This window comes from Carcharodon carcharias, assembly GCF_017639515.1.
Source record: "Carcharodon carcharias isolate sCarCar2 chromosome 36 unlocalized genomic scaffold, sCarCar2.pri SUPER_36_unloc_1, whole genome shotgun sequence".
In the NCBI taxonomy this organism is placed as follows: Eukaryota; Metazoa; Chordata; class Chondrichthyes; order Lamniformes; family Lamnidae; genus Carcharodon; species Carcharodon carcharias.
In genome coordinates, this window is record NW_024470726.1 from 3,034,424 (window position 1) to 3,056,080 (window position 21,657).

Sequence of the window (21,657 nt, forward strand, 5' to 3'; positions counted from 1 at the left end):
TTCAATAAGATCAGGGCTGATGTCAGCGGCACTCAGGGACAATCTCCATGTCACCTCAGAGCAATGCTAAAGACAAATTTCAAGTGCACAGTAAGATCTCACAAACAGACGTAGAGGAGAGTGCACATTAACATTTATACTTAAGGGAGGGATATTGGGGCAGGAAACTGAAAATAACTCAGACCCTTCTCCCTATCGGAAAAACATCACCTCCGACACTGCGGCGCTCCCTCAGTACTGACCCTCCGACAGTGCGGCACTCCCTCAGTATCGACCCTCCAACAATGCAGCACTCGCTCAGTACCAACCCTCCGACAGTGCAGCAATCCCTCAATACCGACAGTGCGGGACTCCCTCGGTACTGACCCTCTGAGGTGCTCCCTCTGTACTGACTCTCTGACAGTGCGGCACTCCCTCAGTACTGACCCTCCAACAGTGCGGCGCTCCCTCAGTACTGACCCACCAACAGTGCGGCGCTCCCTCAGTACTAACCCTCCGACAGTGCATCCTCCCTCAGTACTGACCCTCCAACAGTGCGGCACTCCCTCAGTACTGACCCTCCGACAGTGCGGCACTCCCTCAGTACTGACCCTCCGACAGTGCGGCACTCCCTCATTACTGACCCTCAGACACTGCGGCACTCCCTCAGTGCTGACCCTCCAACAGTGCGGCGCTCCCTCAGTACTGACCCTCCGACAGTGCGGCGCTCCCTCAGTACCGACCCTCTGACAGTGCGGCACTCCCTCAGCACTAAACCCTCCAACGGTGCAGCACTCCCTCAGTACTGACCCTCTGACAGTGCGGCGCTCCCTCAGCACTGACACTCCGACTGTGCGGCGCTCCCTCAGTACTGACCCTCTGACAGTGCAGCACTCCCTCAGCACTGACCCTCCGACAGTGCAGCAGCTCCCTCAGTTCTGGCCCTCTGACAGTGCGGCACTCCCTCAGTACTGACCCTCCGACAGTGCGGTGCTCCATCAGTACTGGCCCTCCGACAGTGCGGCGCTCCATCAGTTCTGACCCTCCGACAGTGTGGAGCTGCCTCAGTACTGACCCTCCGACAGTGCAACACCTCACTCAGTACTGGCCCTCCGACATTGCAGCACCTCCCTCAGTACTGGCCCTCTGACATTGCAGCACCTCCCTCAGTACTGGCCTGCCGACAGTGCAGCACCTCCCACAGTACTGACCGTCCAACAGTGCAGCACTCCCTCAGTACTGACACTCCTATAGTGCGGCGCTCCCTCATTACTGACCCTCCAACAGTGAGGCGCTCCCTCAGTACTGACCCTCTCACAGTGCGGCACTCCATCAGTACTGATCCTCCGACAGTGCGGTGCTCCCTCAGTACTGACACTGCGGCACTCGCTCAGTGCTGACCCTCCAACAGTGCGGCGCTCCCTCAGAACTGACCCTCCAACTCTGCAGCACTCCCTCAGTACTGACCCTCCGACAGTGCATCCTCCCTCAGTACTGACCCTCCGACAGTGCAGCACTCCCTCAGTACTGACCCTCCGACACTGCGGCGCTCCCTCAGTACTGACCCTCCGACAGTGCGGCGCTCCCTCAGTACTGACACTCCGACAGTGCAGCACTCCCTCATTACTGACCCTCCAACAGTGCGGCACTCACTCAGTACTGACCCGCCGACAGTGCGGCTCTCCCTTGGTCCTGAACCTCCAACAGTGCGGCACTCCCTCAGTACTGAGCCTCAGTGCGGCACTCCCTCAGTACTGACTCTCCGACAGTGCAGCGCTCCCTCAGTACTGACCCTCCGACAGTGCGGCGCTCCCACAGTACCGACCCTCTGACAGTGCGGCAATCCCTCAATACCAACACTCCGACAGTGCGGCACTCCCTCGGTACTGACCCTCCAAAATTGCGGCGCTCCCTCAGTACTGACACTCCGACAGTGCAACACTCCCTCATTACTGACACTCCAACAGTGCGGCACTCACTCAGTACTGACCCTCCAACAGTGCGGCACTCCCACAGTACTGAGCCTCAGTGCGGCACTCCCACAGTACTGACTCTCCGACAGTGCGGCGCTCCCTCAGTACTGATCCTCCGACAGTGCGGCACTCCCTCAGTACCGACAGTGCGGCAATCCCTCAATACCAACACTCCGACAGTGCGGCACTCCCTTGGTACTGACCCTCCGAGGTGCTCCCTCTGTACTGACCCTCTGACAGTGCAGCGCTCCCTCAGTACTGACCCTCCAACATTGCGGCGCACCCTCAGTACTGACCCTCCAACAGTGCGGCACTGCCTCAGTACTGACCCTCAGACAGTGCGGCGCACCCTCAGTACTGACCGTCTGACAGTGCAGTGCTCCCTCTGTATTGACCCACTAACAGTGCGGTGCTCCCTCTGTACTGACTCTCTGACAGTGTGGTGCTCCCTCAGTACTGACCCTTCGACAGTGCGGCACTCCCTCAGTACTGACCCTCCGACAGTGCGACGCTCCCTCAGTAATGACCCTCCGACAACGCAGCACTCCCTCAGTACTGACCCTCCGACAGTGCGACGCTCCCTCAGTACTGACCCTCTGACAGTACATCCTCCCTCAGTACTAACACTCCGACAGTGCGGCACTCCCTCAGTACTGACCCTCCGACTGTGCGGCACTCCCTCTGTACTAACCCTCCGACTGTGCGGCACTCTTTCTGTACTGACCCTCCAACAGTGCAGCACTCCCTCATTACTGACCCTCCAACAGTGCGGCACTCACTCAGTACTGACCCGCCGACAGTGCGGCTCTCCCTTGGTCCTGAACCTCCAACAGTGCGGCACTCCCTCAGTACTGAGCCTCAGTGCGGCACTCCCTCAGTACTGACTCTCCGACAGTGCAGCGCTCCCTCAGTACTGACCCTCCGACAGTGCGGCGCTCCCACAGTACCGACCCTCTGACAGTGCGGCAATCCCTCAATACCAACACTCCGACAGTGCGGCACTCCCTCGGTACTGACCCTCCAACATTGCGGCGCTCCCTCAGTACTGACACTCCGACAGTGCAACACTCCCTCATTACTGACACTCCAACAGTGCGGCACTCACTCAGTACTGACCCTCCAACAGTGCGGCACTCCCACAGTACTGAGCCTCAGTGCGGCACTCCCACAGTACTGACTCTCCGACAGTGCGGCGCTCCCTCAGTACTGATTCTCCGACAGTGCGGCACTCCCTCAGTACCGACAGTGCGGCAATCCCTCAATACCAACACTCCGACAGTGCGGCACTCCCTTGGTACTGACCCTCCGAGGTGCTCCCTCTGTACTGACCCTCTGACAGTGCAGCGCTCCCTCAGTACTGACCCTCCAACATTGCGGCGCACCCTCAGTACTGACCCTCCAACAGTGCGGCACTGCCTCAGTACTGACCCTCAGACAGTGCGGCGCACCCTCAGTACTGACCGTCTGACAGTGCAGTGCTCCCTCTGTATTGACCCACTAACAGTGCGGTGCTCCCTCTTGTACTGACTCTCTGACAGTGTGGTGCTCCCTCAGTACTGACCCTTCGACAGTGCGGCACTCCCTCAGTACTGACCCTCCGACAGTGCGACGCTCCCTCAGTAATGACCCTCCGACAACGCAGCACTCCCTCAGTACTGACCCTCCGACAGTGCGACGCTCCCTCAGTACTGACCCTCTGACAGTACATCCTCCCTCAGTACTAACACTCCGACAGTGCGGCACTCCCTCAGTACTGACCCTCCGACTGTGCGGCACTCCCTCTGTACTAACCCTCCGACTGTGCGGCACTCTCTCTGTACTGACCCTCCAACAGTGCAGCGCTCCCTCAGTACTGACCCTTCAACAGTGCGGCACTGCCTCAGTACTGACCCTCCAACAGTGCGGCTCTCCCTCTGTACTGACCCTCTGACAGTGCAGCGCTGCTTCCGTACCGACCCTTCGACAGTGTGGCACTCCCTCAGTACTGACCCTCCAACAGTGCGGCGCTCCCACAGTACTGACCCTCCGACAACGTATCCTCCCTCAGTACTGACCCTCCGACAGTGCGGCACTCCCTCAGTAGTGACCCACCGACAGTGCGGCGTTCCCTCAGTACTGACCCTCCGACAGTGCGGAACTCCCTCAGTACTGACCCTCTAACCGTGCGGTGTTCCCTCTGTACTAACCCTCTGACAGTTCAGCACTCCCTCAGCACTGACTCTGACAGTTCCGCACTACCTCAATAGTGACCCTCCGACTGTGCGGCACTCCCTCAGTGCTGACCCTCCAACAGCGCAGCACTCCCTTAGTACTGACCCTTCGACAATATGGCGGTCCCTCAGTACTGACTCTCCGACAGTGCAGCGCTCCCTCAGTACTGACCCTCCGACAGTGCGGCGCTCCCACAGTACCGACCCTCTGACAGTGCGGCAATCCCTCAATACCGACACTCCGACAGTGCGGCACTCCCTCGGTACTGACCCTCCAACATTGCGGCGCTCCCTCAGTACTGACACTCCGACAGTGCAACACTCCCTCATTACTGACACTCCAACAGTGCGGCACTCACTCAGTACTGACCCTCCGACAGTGCGGCGCTCTCTCAGTACTGACCCTCCGACAGTGCGGCGCTCCCTCAGTCCTGAACCTCCGACAGTGCGGCGCTCCCACAGTACCGACCCTCTGACAGTGCGGCAATCCCTCAATACCGACACTCCGACAGTGCGGCACTCCCTCGGTACTGACCCTCCGACAGTGCGGCGCTCCCTCAGTACTGACACTCCGACAGTGCAACACTCCCTCATTACTGACACTCCAACAGTGCGGCACTCACTCAGTACTGACCCTCCGACAGTGCGGCGCTCTCTCAGTACTGACCCTCCGACAGTGCGGCGCTCCCTCAGTCCTGAACCTCCAACAGTGCGGCACTCCCACAGTACTGAGCCTCAGTGCGGCACTCCCACAGTACTGACTCTCCGACAGTGCGGCGCTCCCTCAGTACTGATCCTCCGACAGTGCGGCACTCCCTCAGTACCGACAGTGCGGCAATCCCTCAATACCAACACTCCGACAGTGCGGCACTCCCTCGGTACTGACCCTCCGAGGTGCTCCCTCTGTACTGACCCTCTGACAGTGCAGCGCTCCCTCAGTACTGACCCTCCAACATTGCGGCGCACCCTCAGTACTGACCCTCCAACAGTGCGGCACTGCCTCAGTACTGACCCTCAGACAGTGCGGCGCACCCTCAGTACTGACCGTCTGACAGTGCAGTGCTCCCTCTGTATTGACCCACTAACAGTGCGGTGCTCCCTCTGTACTGACTCTCTGACAGTGTGGTGCTCCCTCAGTACTGACCCTTCGACAGTGCGGCACTCCCTCAGTACTGACCCTCCGACAGTGCGACGCTCCCTCAGTAATGACCCTCCGACAACGCAGCACTCCCTCAGTACTGACCCTCCGACAGTGCGACGCTCCCTCAGTACTGACCCTCTGACAGTACATCCTCCCTCAGTACTAACACTCCGACAGTGCGGCACTCCCTCAGTACTGACCCTCCGACTGTGCGGCACTCCCTCTGTACTAACTCTCCGACTGTGCGGCACTCTCTCTGTACTGACCCTCCAACAGTGCAGCGCTCCCTCAGTACTGACCCTCCGACAGTGCGGAACTCCCTCAGTACTGACCCTCTAACCGTGCGGTGTTCCCTCTGTACTGACCCTCTGACAGTGCAGCACTCCCTCAGCACTGACTCTGACAGTTCCGCACTACCTCAATAGTGACCCTCCGACTGTGCGGCACTCCCTCAGTGCTGACCCTCCAACAGCGCAGCACTCCCTTAGTACTGACCCTTCGACAATATGGCGGTCCCTCAGTACTGACTCTCGGACAGTGCAGCACTCCCTCAGTACTGACCCTCCGACTGTGCAGTCCTCCCTCAATGCTGAGCCTCCGATAGTGCGGCACTCTCTCAGTACTGACCCACAACAGTGCAGCGCTCCCTCAGTACTGACCCTCTGACAGTGCGCTGCTCCCTCTGTACTGACCCTCCAACAGAGCGGTGCTCCTTCTGTACTGACTCTTTGACAGTGCAGTGCTCCCTCTGTATTGACCCACTAACAGTGCGGTGCTCCCTCTGTACTGACTCTCTGACAGTGTGGTGCTCCCTCAGTACTGACCCTTCGACAGTGCGGCACTCCCTCAGTACTGACCCTCCGACAGTGCGACGCTCCCTCAGTAATGACCCTCCGACAACGCAGCACTCCCTCAGTACTGACCCTCCGACAGTGCGACGCTCCCTCAGTACTGACCCTCTGACAGTACATCCTCCCTCAGTACTAACACTCCGACAGTGCGGCACTCCCTCTGTACTAACCCTCCGACAGTGCGGCACTCTCTCTGTACTGACCCTCCAACAGTGCAGCGCTCCCTCAGTACTGACCCTTCAACAGTGCGGCACTGCCTCAGTACTGACCCTCCAACAGTGCGGCTCTCCCTCTGTACTGACCCTCTGACAGTGCAGCGCTGCTTCTGTACCGACCCTTCGACAGTGTGGCACTCCCTCAGTACTGACCCTCCAACAGTGCGGCGCTCCCACAGTACTGACCCTCCGACAACGTATCCTCCCTCAGTACTGACCCTCCGACAGTGCGGCACTCCCTCAGTAGTGACCCACCGACAGTGCGGCGTTCCCTCAGTACTGACCCTCCGACAGTGCGGAACTCCCTCAGTACTGACCCTCTAACCGTGCGGTGTTCCCTCTGTACTGACCCTCTGACAGTGCAGCACTCCCTCAGCACTGACTCTGACAGTTCCGCACTACCTCAATAGTGACCCTCCGACTGTGCGGCACTCCCTCAGTGCTGACCCTCCAACAGCGCAGCACTCCCTTAGTACTGACCCTTCGACAATATGGCGGTCCCTCAGTACTGACTCTCGGACAGTGCAGCACTCCCTCAGTACTGACCCTCCGACTGTGCAGTCCTCCCTCAATGCTGAGCCTCCGATAGTGCGGCACTCTCTCAGTACTGACCCACAACAGTGCAGCGCTCCCTCAGTACTGACCCTCTGACAGTGCGCTGCTCCCTCTGTACTGACCCTCCAACAGAGCGGTGCTCCTTCTGTACTGACTCTCTGACAGTGCGGTGCTCCCTCTGTACTGACCCTCTGACAGTGCAGCACTCCCTCAGTACCGACCATTCGACAGTGCAGCACTCCCTCAGTACTGACCCTCTGACAGTGCATCCTCCCTCAGTACTGACCCTCCTACAGTGTGGCACTCGCTCAGTACTGACCCACCAACAGTGCAGCACTCCCTCAGTAGTGACCCTCCGACAGTGCGGCACTCCCTCAGTACTGACCCTCAGACAGTGCATCCTCCTTCAGTACTAACCCTCCGACAGTGCGGCACTCCCTCAGTACTGACCCTCAGACAGTGCGGCACTCCCTCAGTCCTGACCCTCTGACTGCGCGGTGCTCCCTCTGTACTGACTCTCTGACAGTGCGGTGCTCCCTCTGTAGTGACCCTCCGACAGTGCAGCGCTCCCTCAGTACCGACCCTCCGACAGTGCGGCACTCCCTCAGTACTGACCATCAGACAGTGCGGTGCTCCCTCAGTACTGACCCTCTGACTGTGCAGTGCTCCCTCTGTACTGACTCTCTGACAGTGCAGTGCTCCCTCTGTAGTGACCCTCTGACAGTGCAGTGCTCCCTCAGTACCGACCCTTCAACAGTGCGCACTCCCTCAGTACTGACCCTCCAACAGTGCGGCACTCCCTCTGTACTGACTCTCTGACAGTGCGGTGCTCCCTCTGTAGTGACCCTCCGACAGTGCAGCGCTCCCTCAGTACCGACCCTCCGACAGTGCGGCACTCCCTCAGTACTGACCATCAGACAGTGCGGTGCTCCCTCAGCACTGACACTCCGACTGTGCGGCATCCCTCAGTACTCACCCTCTGACAGTGCAGCGCTCCCTCAGCACTGACACTCCGACAGTGCGGCACTCCCTCAGTACTGACCCTCCGACAGTGCAGCACCTACCTCAGTTCTGGCCCCCCGACAGTGCGGTGCTCTGTCAGTACTGGCCCCCCGACAGTGCGGTGCTCTGTCAGTACTGGCCCTCCGACAGTGCGGTGCTCTGTCAGTACTGGCCCTCCGACAGTGCAGCGCTCCATCAGTTCTGACCCTCCGACAGTGTGGAGCTGCCTCAGTACTGACCCTCCGACAGTGCAGCACCTCACTCAGTACTGGCCATCCGACATTGCAGCACCTCCCTCAGTACTGGCCCTCCGACATTGCAGCACCTCCCTCAGTACTGGCCTGCCGACAGTGCAGCACCTCCCACAGTACTGACCCTCCAACAGTGCAGCACTCCCTCAGTATGACACTCCTACAGTGCGGCACTGCCTCATTACTGACCGTCCGACAGTGAGGCGCTCCCTCAGTACTGAACCTCCAACAGTGCAGCACTCCCTCAGTACTGACACTCCTACAGTGCGGCGCTCCCTCATTACTGACCCTCCGACAGTGAGGCGCTCCCTCAGTACTGACCCTCCAACAGTGCGGCACTCCCTCAGTACTGACCCTCCGACAGTGCGGCACTCCCTCAGTACTGACCCTCTGACAGTGCGGCGCTCCATCAGTAGTGACCCTCCGACAGTGCAGCACTCCCTCAGTACTGAACCTCCAACAGTGCGGCACTCCCACAGTACTGAGCCTCAGTGCGGCACTCCCACAGTACTGACTCTCCGACAGTGCGGCGCTCCCTCAGTACTGATCCTCCGACAGTGCGGCACTCCCTCAGTACCGACAGTGCGGCAATCCCTCAATACCAACACTCCGACAGTGCGGCACTCCCTCGGTACTGACCCTCCGAGGTGCTCCCTCAGTACTGACCCTCCAACATTGCGGCGCACCCTCAGTACTGACCCTCCAACAGTGCGGCACTGCCTCAGTACTGACCCTCAGACAGTGCGGCGCACCCTCAGTACTGACCGTCTGACAGTGCAGTGCTCCCTCTGTATTGACCCACTAACAGTGCGGTGCTCCCTCTGTACTGACTCTCTGACAGTGTGGTGCTCCCTCAGTACTGACACTTCGACAGTGCGGCACTCCCTCAGTACTGACCCTCCGACAGTGCGACGCTCCCTCAGTAATGACCCTCTGACAACGCAGCACTCCCTCAGTACTGACCCTCCGACAGTGCGACGCTCCCTCAGTACTGACCCTCTGACAGTGCATCCTCCCTCAGTACTAACACTCCGACAGTGCGGCACTCCCTCAGTACTGATCCTCCGCCTGTGCGGCACTCCCTCTGTACTAACCCTCCGACTGTGCGGCACTCTCTCTGTACTGACCCTCCAACAGTGCAGCGCTCCCTCAGTACTGACCCTTCAACAGTGCGGCACTGCCTCAGTACTGACCCTCCAACAGTGCGGCTCTCCCTCTGTACTGACCCTCTGACAGTGCAGCGCTGCTTCCGTACCGACCCTTCGACAGTGCGGCACTCCCTCAGTACTGACCCTCCAACAGTGCGGCGCTCCCACAGTACTGACCCTCCGACAACATATCCTCCCTCAGTACTGACCATCTGACAGTGCGGCACTCCCTCAGTAGTGACCCACCGACAGTGCGGCGTTCAGTCAGTACTGACCCTCCGACAGTGCGGAACTCCCTCAGTACTGACCCTCTAACCGTGCGGTGTTCCCTCTGTCCTGACCCTCTGACAGTGCAGCACTCCCTCAGCTCTGACTCTGAAAGTTCCGCACTACCTCAATAGTGACCCTCCGACTGTGCGGCACTCCCTCAGTGCTGACCCTCCAACAGCGCAGCACTCCCTTAGTACTGACCCTTCGACAATATGGCGGTCCCTCAGTACTGACTCTCGGACAGTGCAGCACTCCCTCAGTACTGACCCTCCGACTGTGCAGTCCTCCCTCAATACTGAGCCTCCGATAGTGCGGCACTCTCTCAGTACTGACCCACAACAGTGCGGCGCTCCCTCAGTACTGACCCTCTGACAGTGCGCTGCTCCCTCTGTACTGACCCTCCAACAGAGCGGTGCTCCTTCTGTACTGACTCTCTGACAGTGCGGTGCTCCCTCTGTACTGACCCTCTGACAGTGCAGCACTCCCTCAGTACCGACCATTCGACAGTGCAGCACTCCCTCAGTACTGACCCTCTGACAGTGCATCCTCCCTCAGTACTGACCCTCCTACAGTGTGGCACTCGCTCAGTACTGACCCACCAACAGTGCGGCACTCCCTCAGTAGTGACCCTCCGACAGTGCGGCACTCCCTCAGTACTGACCCTCAGACAGTGCATCCTCCTTCAGTACTAACCCTCCAACAGTGCGGCACTCCCTCAGTACTGACCTTCTGACTGCGTGGTGCTCCCTCTGTACTGACTCTCTGACAGTGCAGTGCTCCCTCTGTAGTGACCCTCCGACAGTGCAGCGCTCCCTCAGTACCGACACTCCGACAGTGCGGCACTCCCTCAGTACTGACCATCAGACAGTGCGGTGCTCCCTCAGTACTGACCCTCTGACTGTGCAGTCCTCCCTCTGTACTGACTCTCTGACAGTGCAGTGCTCCCTCTGTAGTGACCCTCTGACAGTGCAGTGCTCCCTCAGTACCGACCCACCGACAGTGCGGTGCTCCCTCTGTATTGACCCTCTGACAGTGCGGTGCTCACTCTGTATTGACCCTCTAACAGTGCGGTGCTCCCTCTGTACTGACTCTCTGACAGTGCGACGCTCCCTCTGTACCAACCCTCTGACAGTGCAGCGCTCCCTCAGTACCGACCCTTCAACAGTGCGCACTCCCTCAGTACTGACCCTCCAACAGTGCGGCACTCCCTCTGTACTGACCCTCTGACTGCGCGGTGCTCCCTCTGTACTGACTCTCTGACAGTGCGGTGCTCCCTCTGTAGTGACCCTCTGACAGTGCAGTGCTCCCTCAGTACCGACCCTTCAACAGTGCGCACTCCCTCAGTACTGACCCTCCAACAGTGCGGCACTCCCTCTGTACTGACTCTCTGACAGTGCGGTGCTCCCTCTGTAGTGACCCTCCGACAGTGCAGCGCTCCCTCAGTACCGACCCTCCGACAGTGCGGCACTCCCTCAGTACTGACCATCAGACAGTGCGGTGCTCCCTCAGCACTGACACTCCGACTGTGCGGCATCCCTCAGTACTCACCCTCTGACAGTGCAGCACTCCCTCAGTACTGACCCTCTGACAGTGCATCCTCCCTCAGTACTGACCCTCCTACAGTGTGGCACTCGCTCAGTACTGACCCACCAACAGTGCAGCACTCCCTCAGTAGTGACCCTCCGACAGTGCGGCACTCCCTCAGTACTGACCCTCAGACAGTGCATCCTCCTTCAGTACTAACCCTCCGACAGTGCGGCACTCCCTCAGTACTGACCCTCAGACAGTGCGGCACTCCCTCAGTCCTGACCCTCTGACTGCGCGGTGCTCCCTCTGTACTGACTCTCTGACAGTGCGGTGCTCCCTCTGTAGTGACCCTCCGACAGTGCAGCGCTCCCTCAGTACCGACCCTCCGACAGTGCGGCACTCCCTCAGTACTGACCATCAGACAGTGCGGTGCTCCCTCAGTACTGACCCTCTGACTGTGCAGTGCTCCCTCTGTACTGACTCTCTGACAGTGCAGTGCTCCCTCTGTAGTGACCCTCTGACAGTGCAGTGCTCCCTCAGTACCGACCCTTCAACAGTGCGCACTCCCTCAGTACTGACCCTCCAACAGTGCGGCACTCCCTCTGTACTGACTCTCTGACAGTGCGGTGCTCCCTCTGTAGTGACCCTCCGACAGTGCAGCGCTCCCTCAGTACCGACCCTCCGACAGTGCGGCACTCCCTCAGTACTGACCATCAGACAGTGCGGTGCTCCCTCAGCACTGACACTCCGACTGTGCGGCATCCCTCAGTACTCACCCTCTGACAGTGCAGCGCTCCCTCAGCACTGACACTCCGACAGTGCGGCACTCCCTCAGTACTGACCCTCCGACAGTGCAGCACCTACCTCAGTTCTGGCCCCCCGACAGTGCGGTGCTCTGTCAGTACTGGCCCCCCGACAGTGCGGTGCTCTGTCAGTACTGGCCCTCCGACAGTGCGGTGCTCTGTCAGTACTGGCCCTCCGACAGTGCAGCGCTCCATCAGTTCTGACCCTCCGACAGTGTGGAGCTGCCTCAGTACTGACCCTCCGACAGTGCAGCACCTCACTCAGTACTGGCCATCCGACATTGCAGCACCTCCCTCAGTACTGGCCCTCCGACATTGCAGCACCTCCCTCAGTACTGGCCTGCCGACAGTGCAGCACCTCCCACAGTACTGACCCTCCAACAGTGCAGCACTCCCTCAGTATGACACTCCTACAGTGCGGCACTGCCTCATTACTGACCGTCCGACAGTGAGGCGCTCCCTCAGTACTGAACCTCCAACAGTGCAGCACTCCCTCAGTACTGACACTCCTACAGTGCGGCGCTCCCTCATTACTGACCCTCCGACAGTGAGGCGCTCCCTCAGTACTGACCCTCCAACAGTGCGGCACTCCCTCAGTACTGACCCTCCGACAGTGCGGCACTCCCTCAGTACTGACCCTCTGACAGTGCGGCGCTCCATCAGTAGTGACCCTCCGACAGTGCAGCACTCCCTCAGTACTGAACCTCCAACAGTGCGGCACTCCCACAGTACTGAGCCTCAGTGCGGCACTCCCACAGTACTGACTCTCCGACAGTGCGGCGCTCCCTCAGTACTGATCCTCCGACAGTGCGGCACTCCCTCAGTACCGACAGTGCGGCAATCCCTCAATACCAACACTCCGACAGTGCGGCACTCCCTCGGTACTGACCCTCCGAGGTACTCCCTCAGTACTGACCCTCCAACATTGCGGCGCACCCTCAGTACTGACCCTCCAACAGTGCGGCACTGCCTCAGTACTGACCCTCAGACAGTGCGGCGCACCCTCAGTACTGACCGTCTGACAGTGCAGTGCTCCCTCTGTATTGACCCACTAACAGTGCGGTGCTCCCTCTGTACTGACTCTCTGACAGTGTGGTGCTCCCTCAGTACTGACACTTCGACAGTGCGGCACTCCCTCAGTACTGACCCTCCGACAGTGCGACGCTCCCTCAGTAATGACCCTCTGACAACGCAGCACTCCCTCAGTACTGACCCTCCGACAGTGCGACGCTCCCTCAGTACTGACCCTCTGACAGTGCATCCTCCCTCAGTACTAACACTCCGACAGTGCGGCACTCCCTCAGTACTGATCCTCCGCCTGTGCGGCACTCCCTCTGTACTAACCCTCCGACTGTGCGGCACTCTCTCTGTACTGACCCTCCAACAGTGCAGCGCTCCCTCAGTACTGACCCTTCAACAGTGCGGCACTGCCTCAGTACTGACCCTCCAACAGTGCGGCTCTCCCTCTGTACTGACCCTCTGACAGTGCAGCGCTGCTTCCGTACCGACCCTTCGACAGTGCGGCACTCCCTCAGTACTGACCCTCCAACAGTGCGGCGCTCCCACAGTACTGACCCTCCGACAACATATCCTCCCTCAGTACTGACCATCTGACAGTGCGGCACTCCCTCAGTAGTGACCCACCGACAGTGCGGCGTTCAGTCAGTACTGACCCTCCGACAGTGCGGAACTCCCTCAGTACTGACCCTCTAACCGTGCGGTGTTCCCTCTGTCCTGACCCTCTGACAGTGCAGCACTCCCTCAGCTCTGACTCTGAAAGTTCCGCACTACCTCAATAGTGACCCTCCGACTGTGCGGCACTCCCTCAGTGCTGACCCTCCAACAGCGCAGCACTCCCTTAGTACTGACCCTTCGACAATATGGCGGTCCCTCAGTACTGACTCTCGGACAGTGCAGCACTCCCTCAGTACTGACCCTCCGACTGTGCAGTCCTCCCTCAATACTGAGCCTCCGATAGTGCGGCACTCTCTCAGTACTGACCCACAACAGTGCGGCGCTCCCTCAGTACTGACCCTCCAACAGAGCGGTGCTCCTTCTGTACTGACTCTCTGACAGTGCGGTGCTCCCTCTGTACTGACCCTCTGACAGTGCAGCACTCCCTCAGTACCGACCATTCGACAGTGCAGCACTCCCTCAGTACTGACCCTCTGACAGTGCATCCTCCCTCAGTACTGACCCTCCTACAGTGTGGCACTCGCTCAGTACTGACCCACCAACAGTGCGGCACTCCCTCAGTAGTGACCCTCCGACAGTGCGGCACTCCCTCAGTACTGACCCTCAGACAGTGCATCCTCCTTCAGTACTAACCCTCCAACAGTGCGGCACTCCCTCAGTACTGACCTTCTGACTGCGTGGTGCTCCCTCTGTACTGACTCTCTGACAGTGCAGTGCTCCCTCTGTAGTGACCCTCCGACAGTGCAGCGCTCCCTCAGTACCGACACTCCGACAGTGCGGCACTCCCTCAGTACTGACCATCAGACAGTGCGGTGCTCCCTCAGTACTGACCCTCTGACTGTGCAGTCCTCCCTCTGTACTGACTCTCTGACAGTGCAGTGCTCCCTCTGTAGTGACCCTCTGACAGTGCAGTGCTCCCTCAGTACCGACCCACCGACAGTGCGGTGCTCCCTCTGTATTGACCCTCTGACAGTGCGGTGCTCACTCTGTATTGACCCTCTAACAGTGCGGTGCTCCCTCTGTACTGACTCTCTGACAGTGCGACGCTCCCTCTGTACCAACCCTCTGACAGTGCAGCGCTCCCTCAGTACCGACCCTTCAACAGTGCGCACTCCCTCAGTACTGACCCTCCAACAGTGCGGCACTCCCTCTGTACTGACTCTCTGACAGTGCGGTGCTCCCTCTGTAGTGACCCTCCGACAGTGCAGCGCTCCCTCAGTACCGACCCTCCGACAGTGCGGCACTCCCTCAGTACTGACCATCAGACAGTGCGGTGCTCCCTCAGCACTGACACTCCGACTGTGCGGCATCCCTCAGTACTCACCCTCTGACAGTGCAGCGCTCCCTCAGCACTGACACTCCGACAGTGCGGCGATCCCTCAGTACTGACACTCCGACAGTGCAGCACTCCCTCATTACTGACACTCCAACGGTGCGGCACTCACTCAGTACTGACCCTCCAACAGTGCGGCGCTCTCTCAGTACTGACCCTCCAACAGTGCGGCGCTCTCTCAGTACTGACCCTCCGACAGTGCGGCGCTCCCTCAGTCCTGAACCTCTAACAGTGCGGCACTCCCACAGTACTGAGCCTCAGTGCGGCACTCCCACAGCACTGACTCTCCGACAGTGCGGCTCTCCCTCAGTACTGATCCTCCGACAGTGCGGCGCTCCCTCAGTACCGACAGTGCGGCAATCCCTCAATACCAACACTCCGACAGTGCGGCACTCCCTCGGTACTGACCCTCCGAGGTGCTCCCTCTGTACTGACCCTCTGACAGTGCAGCGCTCCCTCAGTACTGACCCTCCAACATTGTGGTGCTCCCTCAGTACTGACCCTCCAACAGTGCGGCACTGCCTCAGTACTGACCCTCCGACAGTGCGGCGCTCCCTCAGTACTGACACTCCGACAGTGCAACACTCCCTCATTACTGACACTCCAACAGTGCGGCACTCACTCAGTACTGACCCTCCGACAGTGCGGCGCTCTCTCAGTACTGACCCTCCGACAGTGAGGCACTCCCTCAGTCCTGAACCTCCAACAGTGCGGCACTCCCACAGTACTGACTCTCCGACAGTGCGGCGCTCCCTCAGTACTGATCCTCCGACAGTGCGGCGCTCCCTCAGTACTGATCCTCCGACAGTGCGGCGCTCCCTCAGTACCGACAGTGCGGCAATCCCTCAATACCAACACTCCGACAGTGCGGCACTCCCTCGGTACTGACCCTCCGAGGTGCTCCTTCTATACTGACCCTCTGACAGTGCAGCGCTCCCTCAGTACTGACCCTCCAACATTGCGGCGCTCCCTCAGTACTGACCCTCCAACAGTGCGGCACTGCCTCAGTACTGACCCTCAGACAGTGCGGCGCACCCTCAGTACTGACCGTCTGACAGTGCAGTACTCCCTCCGTATTGACCCACTAACAGTGCGGTGCTCCCTCTGTCCTGACCCTCTGACAGTGCAGCACTCCCTCAGCTCTGACTCTGAAAGTTCCGCACTACCTCAATAGTGACCCTCCGACTGTGCGGCACTCCCTCAGTGCTGACCCTCCAACAGCGCAGCACTCCCTTAGTACTGACCCTTCGACAATATGGCGGTCCCTCAGTACTGACTCTCGGACAGTGCAGCACTCCCTCAGTACTGACCCTCCGACTGTGCAGTCCTCCCTCAATACTGAGCCTCCGATAGTGCGGCACTCTCTCAGTACTGACCCACAACAGTGCGGCGCTCCCTCAGTACTGACCCTCCAACAGAGCGGTGCTCCTTCTGTACTGACTCTCTGACAGTGCGGTGCTCCCTCTGTACTGACCCTCTGACAGTGCAGCACTCCCTCAGTACCGACCATTCGACAGTGCAGCACTCCCTCAGTACTGACCCTCTGACAGTGCATCCTCCCTCAGTACTGACCCTCCTACAGTGTGGCACTCGCTCAGTACTGACCCACCAACAGTGCGGCACTCCCTCAGTAGTGACCCTCCGACAGTGCGGCACTCCCTCAGTACTGACCCTCAGACAGTGCATCCTCCTTCAGTACTAACCCTCCAACAGTGCGGCACTCCCTCAGTACTGACCTTCTGACTGCGTGGTGCTCCCTCTGTACTGACTCTCTGACAGTGCAGTGCTCCCTCTGTAGTGACCCTCCGACAGTGCAGCGCTCCCTCAGTACCGACACTCCGACAGTGCGGCACTCCCTCAGTACTGACCATCAGACAGTGCGGTGCTCCCTCAGTACTGACCCTCTGACTGTGCAGTCCTCCCTCTGTACTGACTCTCTGACAGTGCAGTGCTCCCTCTGTAGTGACCCTCTGACAGTGCAGTGCTCCCTCAGTACCGACCCACCGACAGTGCGGTGCTCCCTCTGTATTGACCCTCTGACAGTGCGGTGCTCACTCTGTATTGACCCTCTAACAGTGCGGTGCTCCCTCTGTACTGACTCTCTGACAGTGCGACGCTCCCTCTGTACCAACCCTCTGACAGTGCAGCGCTCCCTCAGTACCGACCCTTCAACAGTGCGCACTCCCTCAGTACTGACCCTCCAACAGTGCGGCACTCCCTCTGTACTGACTCTCTGACAGTGCGGTGCTCCCTCTGTAGTGACCCTCCGACAGTGCAGCGCTCCCTCAGTACCGACCCTCCGACAGTGCGGCACTCCCTCAGTACTGACCATCAGACAGTGCGGTGCTCCCTCAGCACTGACACTCCGACTGTGCGGCATCCCTCAGTACTCACCCTCTGACAGTGCAGCGCTCCCTCAGCACTGACACTCCGACAGTGCGGCGATCCCTCAGTACTGACACTCCGACAGTGCAGCACTCCCTCATTACTGACACTCCAACGGTGCGGCACTCACTCAGTACTGACCCTCCAACAGTGCGGCGCTCTCTCAGTACTGACCCTCCAACAGTGCGGCGCTCTCTCAGTACTGACCCTCCGACAGTGCGGCGCTCCCTCAGTCCTGAACCTCTAACAGTGCGGCACTCCCACAGTACTGAGCCTCAGTGCGGCACTCCCACAGCACTGACTCTCCGACAGTGCGGCTCTCCCTCAGTACTGATCCTCCGACAGTGCGGCGCTCCCTCAGTACCGACAGTGCGGCAATCCCTCAATACCAACACTCCGACAGTGCGGCACTCCCTCGGTACTGACCCTCCGAGGTGCTCCCTCTGTACTGACCCTCTGACAGTGCAGCGCTCCCTCAGTACTGACCCTCCAACATTGTGGTGCTCCCTCAGTACTGACCCTCCAACAGTGCGGCACTGCCTCAGTACTGACCCTCCGACAGTGCGGCGCTCCCTCAGTACTGACACTCCGACAGTGCAACACTCCCTCATTACTGACACTCCAACAGTGCGGCACTCACTCAGTACTGACCCTCCGACAGTGCGGCGCTCTCTCAGTACTGACCCTCCGACAGTGAGGCACTCCCTCAGTCCTGAACCTCCAACAGTGCGGCACTCCCACAGTACTGACTCTCCGACAGTGCGGCGCTCCCTCAGTACTGATCCTCCGACAGTGCGGCGCTCCCTCAGTACTGATCCTCCGACAGTGCGGCGCTCCCTCAGTACCGACAGTGCGGCAATCCCTCAATACCAACACTCCGACAGTGCGGCACTCCCTCGGTACTGACCCTCCGAGGTGCTCCTTCTATACTGACCCTCTGACAGTGCAGCGCTCCCTCAGTACTGACCCTCCAACATTGCGGCGCTCCCTCAGTACTGACCCTCCAACAGTGCGGCACTGCCTCAGTACTGACCCTCAGACAGTGCGGCGCACCCTCAGTACTGACCGTCTGACAGTGCAGTACTCCCTCCGTATTGACCCACTAACAGTGCGGTGCTCCCTCTGTACTGATTCTCTGACAGTGTGGTGCTCCCTCAGTACTGACCCTCCGACAGTGCCACGCTCCCTCAGTAATGACCCTCCGACAACGCAGCACTCCCTCAGTACTGACCCTCCGACAGTGCGATGCTCCCTCAGTACTGACCCTCCAACAGTGCATCCTCCCTCAGTACTAACACTCCGACAGTGCGGCACTCCCTCAGTACTGACCCTCCAACAGTGCGGCACTCCCTCAGTACTGACCCTCCGACTGTGCGGCACTCCCTCTGTACTAACCCTCCGACTGTGCGGCACTCTCTCTGTACTGACCCTCCAACAGTGCAGCGCTCCCTCAGTACTGACCCTTCAACAGTGCGGCACTGCCTCAGTACTGACCCTCCAACAGTGCGGCTCTCCCTCTGTACTGACCCTCTGACAGTGCAGCGTTGCTTCCGTACCGACCCTTCGACAGTGCGGCACTCCCTCAGTACTGACCCTCCAACAGTGCGGCGCTCCCACAGTACTGACCCTCCGACAACGTATCCTCCCTCAGTACTGACCCTCCGACAGTGCGGCACTCCCTCAGTAGTGACCCACCGACAGTGCGGCGTTCACTCAGTACTGACCCTCCGACAGTGCGGAACTCCCTCAGTACTGACCCTCTAACCGTGCGGTGTTCCCTCTGTACTGACCCTCTGACAGTGCAGCACTCCCTCAGCTCTGACTCTGAAAGTTCCGCACTACCTCAATAGTGACCCTCCGACTGTGCGGCACTCCCTCAGTGCTGACCCTCCAACAGCGCAGCACTCCCTTAGTATTGACCCTTCGACAATATGGCGGTCCCTCAATACTGACTCTCGGACAGTGCAGCACTCCCTCAGTACTGACCCTCCGACTGTGCAGTCCTCCCTCAATACTGAGCCTCCGATAGTGCGGCACTCTCTCAGTACTGACCCTCTGACAGTGCGCTGCTCCCTCTGTACTGACCCTCCAACAGAGCGGTGCTCCTTCTGTACTGACTCTCTGACAGTGCGGTGCTCCCTCTGTACTGACCCTCTGACAGTGCAGCACTCCCTCAGTACCGACCATTCGACAGTGCAGCACTCCCTCAGTACTGACCCTCTGACAGTGCATCCTCCCTCAGTACTGACCCTCCTACAGTGTGGCACTCCCTCAGTACTGACCCTCAGACAGTGCGGCACTCCCTCAGTACTGACCCTCTGACTGCGTGGTGCTCCCTCTGTACTGACTCTCTGACAGTGCGGTGCTCCCTCTGTAGTGACCCTCCGACAGTGCAGCGCGCCCTCAGTACCGACCCTCCGACAGTGCGGCACTCCCTCAGTACTGACCATCAGACAGTGCGGTGCTCCCTCAGTACTGACCCTCTGACTGTGCAGTCCTCCCTCTGTACTGACTCTCTGACAGTGCAGTGCTCCCTCTGTAGTGACCCTCTGACAGTGCAGTGCTCCCTCAGTACCGACCCACCGACAGTGCGGTGCTCCCTCTGTATTGACCCTCTGACAGTGCGGTGCTCACTCTGTATTGACCCTCTAACAGTGCGGTGCTCCCTCTGTACTGACTCTCGGACAGTGCAGCACTCCCTCAGTACTGACCCTCCGACTGTGCAGTCCTCCCTCAATGCTGAGCCTCCGATAGTGCGGCACTCTCTCAGTACTGACCCACAACAGTGCGGCGCTCCCTCAGTACTGACCCTCTGACAGTGCGCTGCTCCCTCTGTACTGACCCTCCAACAGAGCGGTGCTCCTTCTGTACTGACTCTCTGACAGTGCGGTGCTCCCTCTGTACTGACCCTCTGACAGTGCAGCACTCCCTCAGTACCGACCATTCGACAGTGCAGCACTCCCTCAGTACTGACCCTCTGACAGTGCATCCTCCCTCAGTACTGACCCTCCTACAGTGTGGCACTCGCTCAGTACTGACCCACCAACAGTGCGGCACTCCCTCAGTAGTGACCCTCCAACAGTGCGGCACTCCCTCAGTACTGACCCTCAGACAGTGCATCCTCCTTCAGTACTAACCCTCCGACAGTGCGGCACTCCCTCAGTACTGACCCTCTGACTGCGTGGTGCTCCCTCTGTACTGACTCTCTGACAGTGCGGCGCTCCCTCTGTAGTGACCCTCCGACAGTGCAGCGCTCCCTCAGTACCGACCCTCCGACAGTGTGGCACTCCCTCAGTACTGACCATCAGACAGTGCGGTGCTCCCTCAGTACTGACCCTCTGACTGTGCAGTCCTCCCTCTGTACTGACTCTCTGACAGTGCAGTGCTCCCTCTGTACTGACACTCCGACAGTGCAACACTCCCTCATTACTGACACTCCAACAGTGCGGCACAAACTCAGTACTGACCCTCCGACAGTGCGGCGCTCTCTCAGTACTGACCCTCCGAAAGTGAGGCACTCCCTCAGTACTGACCCTCCAACAGTGCGACACTGCCTCAGTACTGATCCTCAGACAGTGCGGCGCACCCTCAGTACTGACCGTCTGACAGTGCAGTGCTCCCTCTGTATTGACCCACTAACAGTGCGGTGCTCCCTCTGTACTGACTCTCTGACAGTGTGGTGCTCCCTCAGTACTGACCCTCTGACTGTGCAGTCCTCCCTCTGTACTGACTCTCTGACAGTGCAGTGCTCCCTCTGTAGTGACCCTCTGACAGTGCAGTGCTCCCTCAGTACCGACCCTTCAACAGTGCGCACTCCCTCAGTACTGACCCTCCAACAGTGCGGCACTCCCTCTGTACTGACTCTCTGACAGTGCGGTGCTCCCTCTGTAGTGACCCTCCGACAGTGCAGCGCTCCCTCAGTACCGACCCTCCGACAGTGCGGCACTCCCTCAGTACTGACCATCAGACAGTGCGGTGCTCCCTCAGCACTGACACTCCGACTGTGCGGCATCCCTCAGTACTCACCCTCTGACAGTGCAGCGCTCCCTCAGCACTGACACTCCGACAGTGCGGCACTCCCTCAGTACTGACCCTCCAACAGTGCAGCAGCTACCTCAGTTCTGGCCCCCCGACAGTGCGGTGCTCTGTCAGTACTGGCCCTCCGACAGTGCGGTGCTCTGTCAGTACTGGCCCTCCGACATTGCAGCGCTCCATCAGTTCTGACCCTCCGACAGTGTGGAGCTGCCTCAGTACTGACCCTCCGACAGACCAGCACCTCACTCAGTACTGGCCCTCCGACATTGCAGCACCTCCCTCAG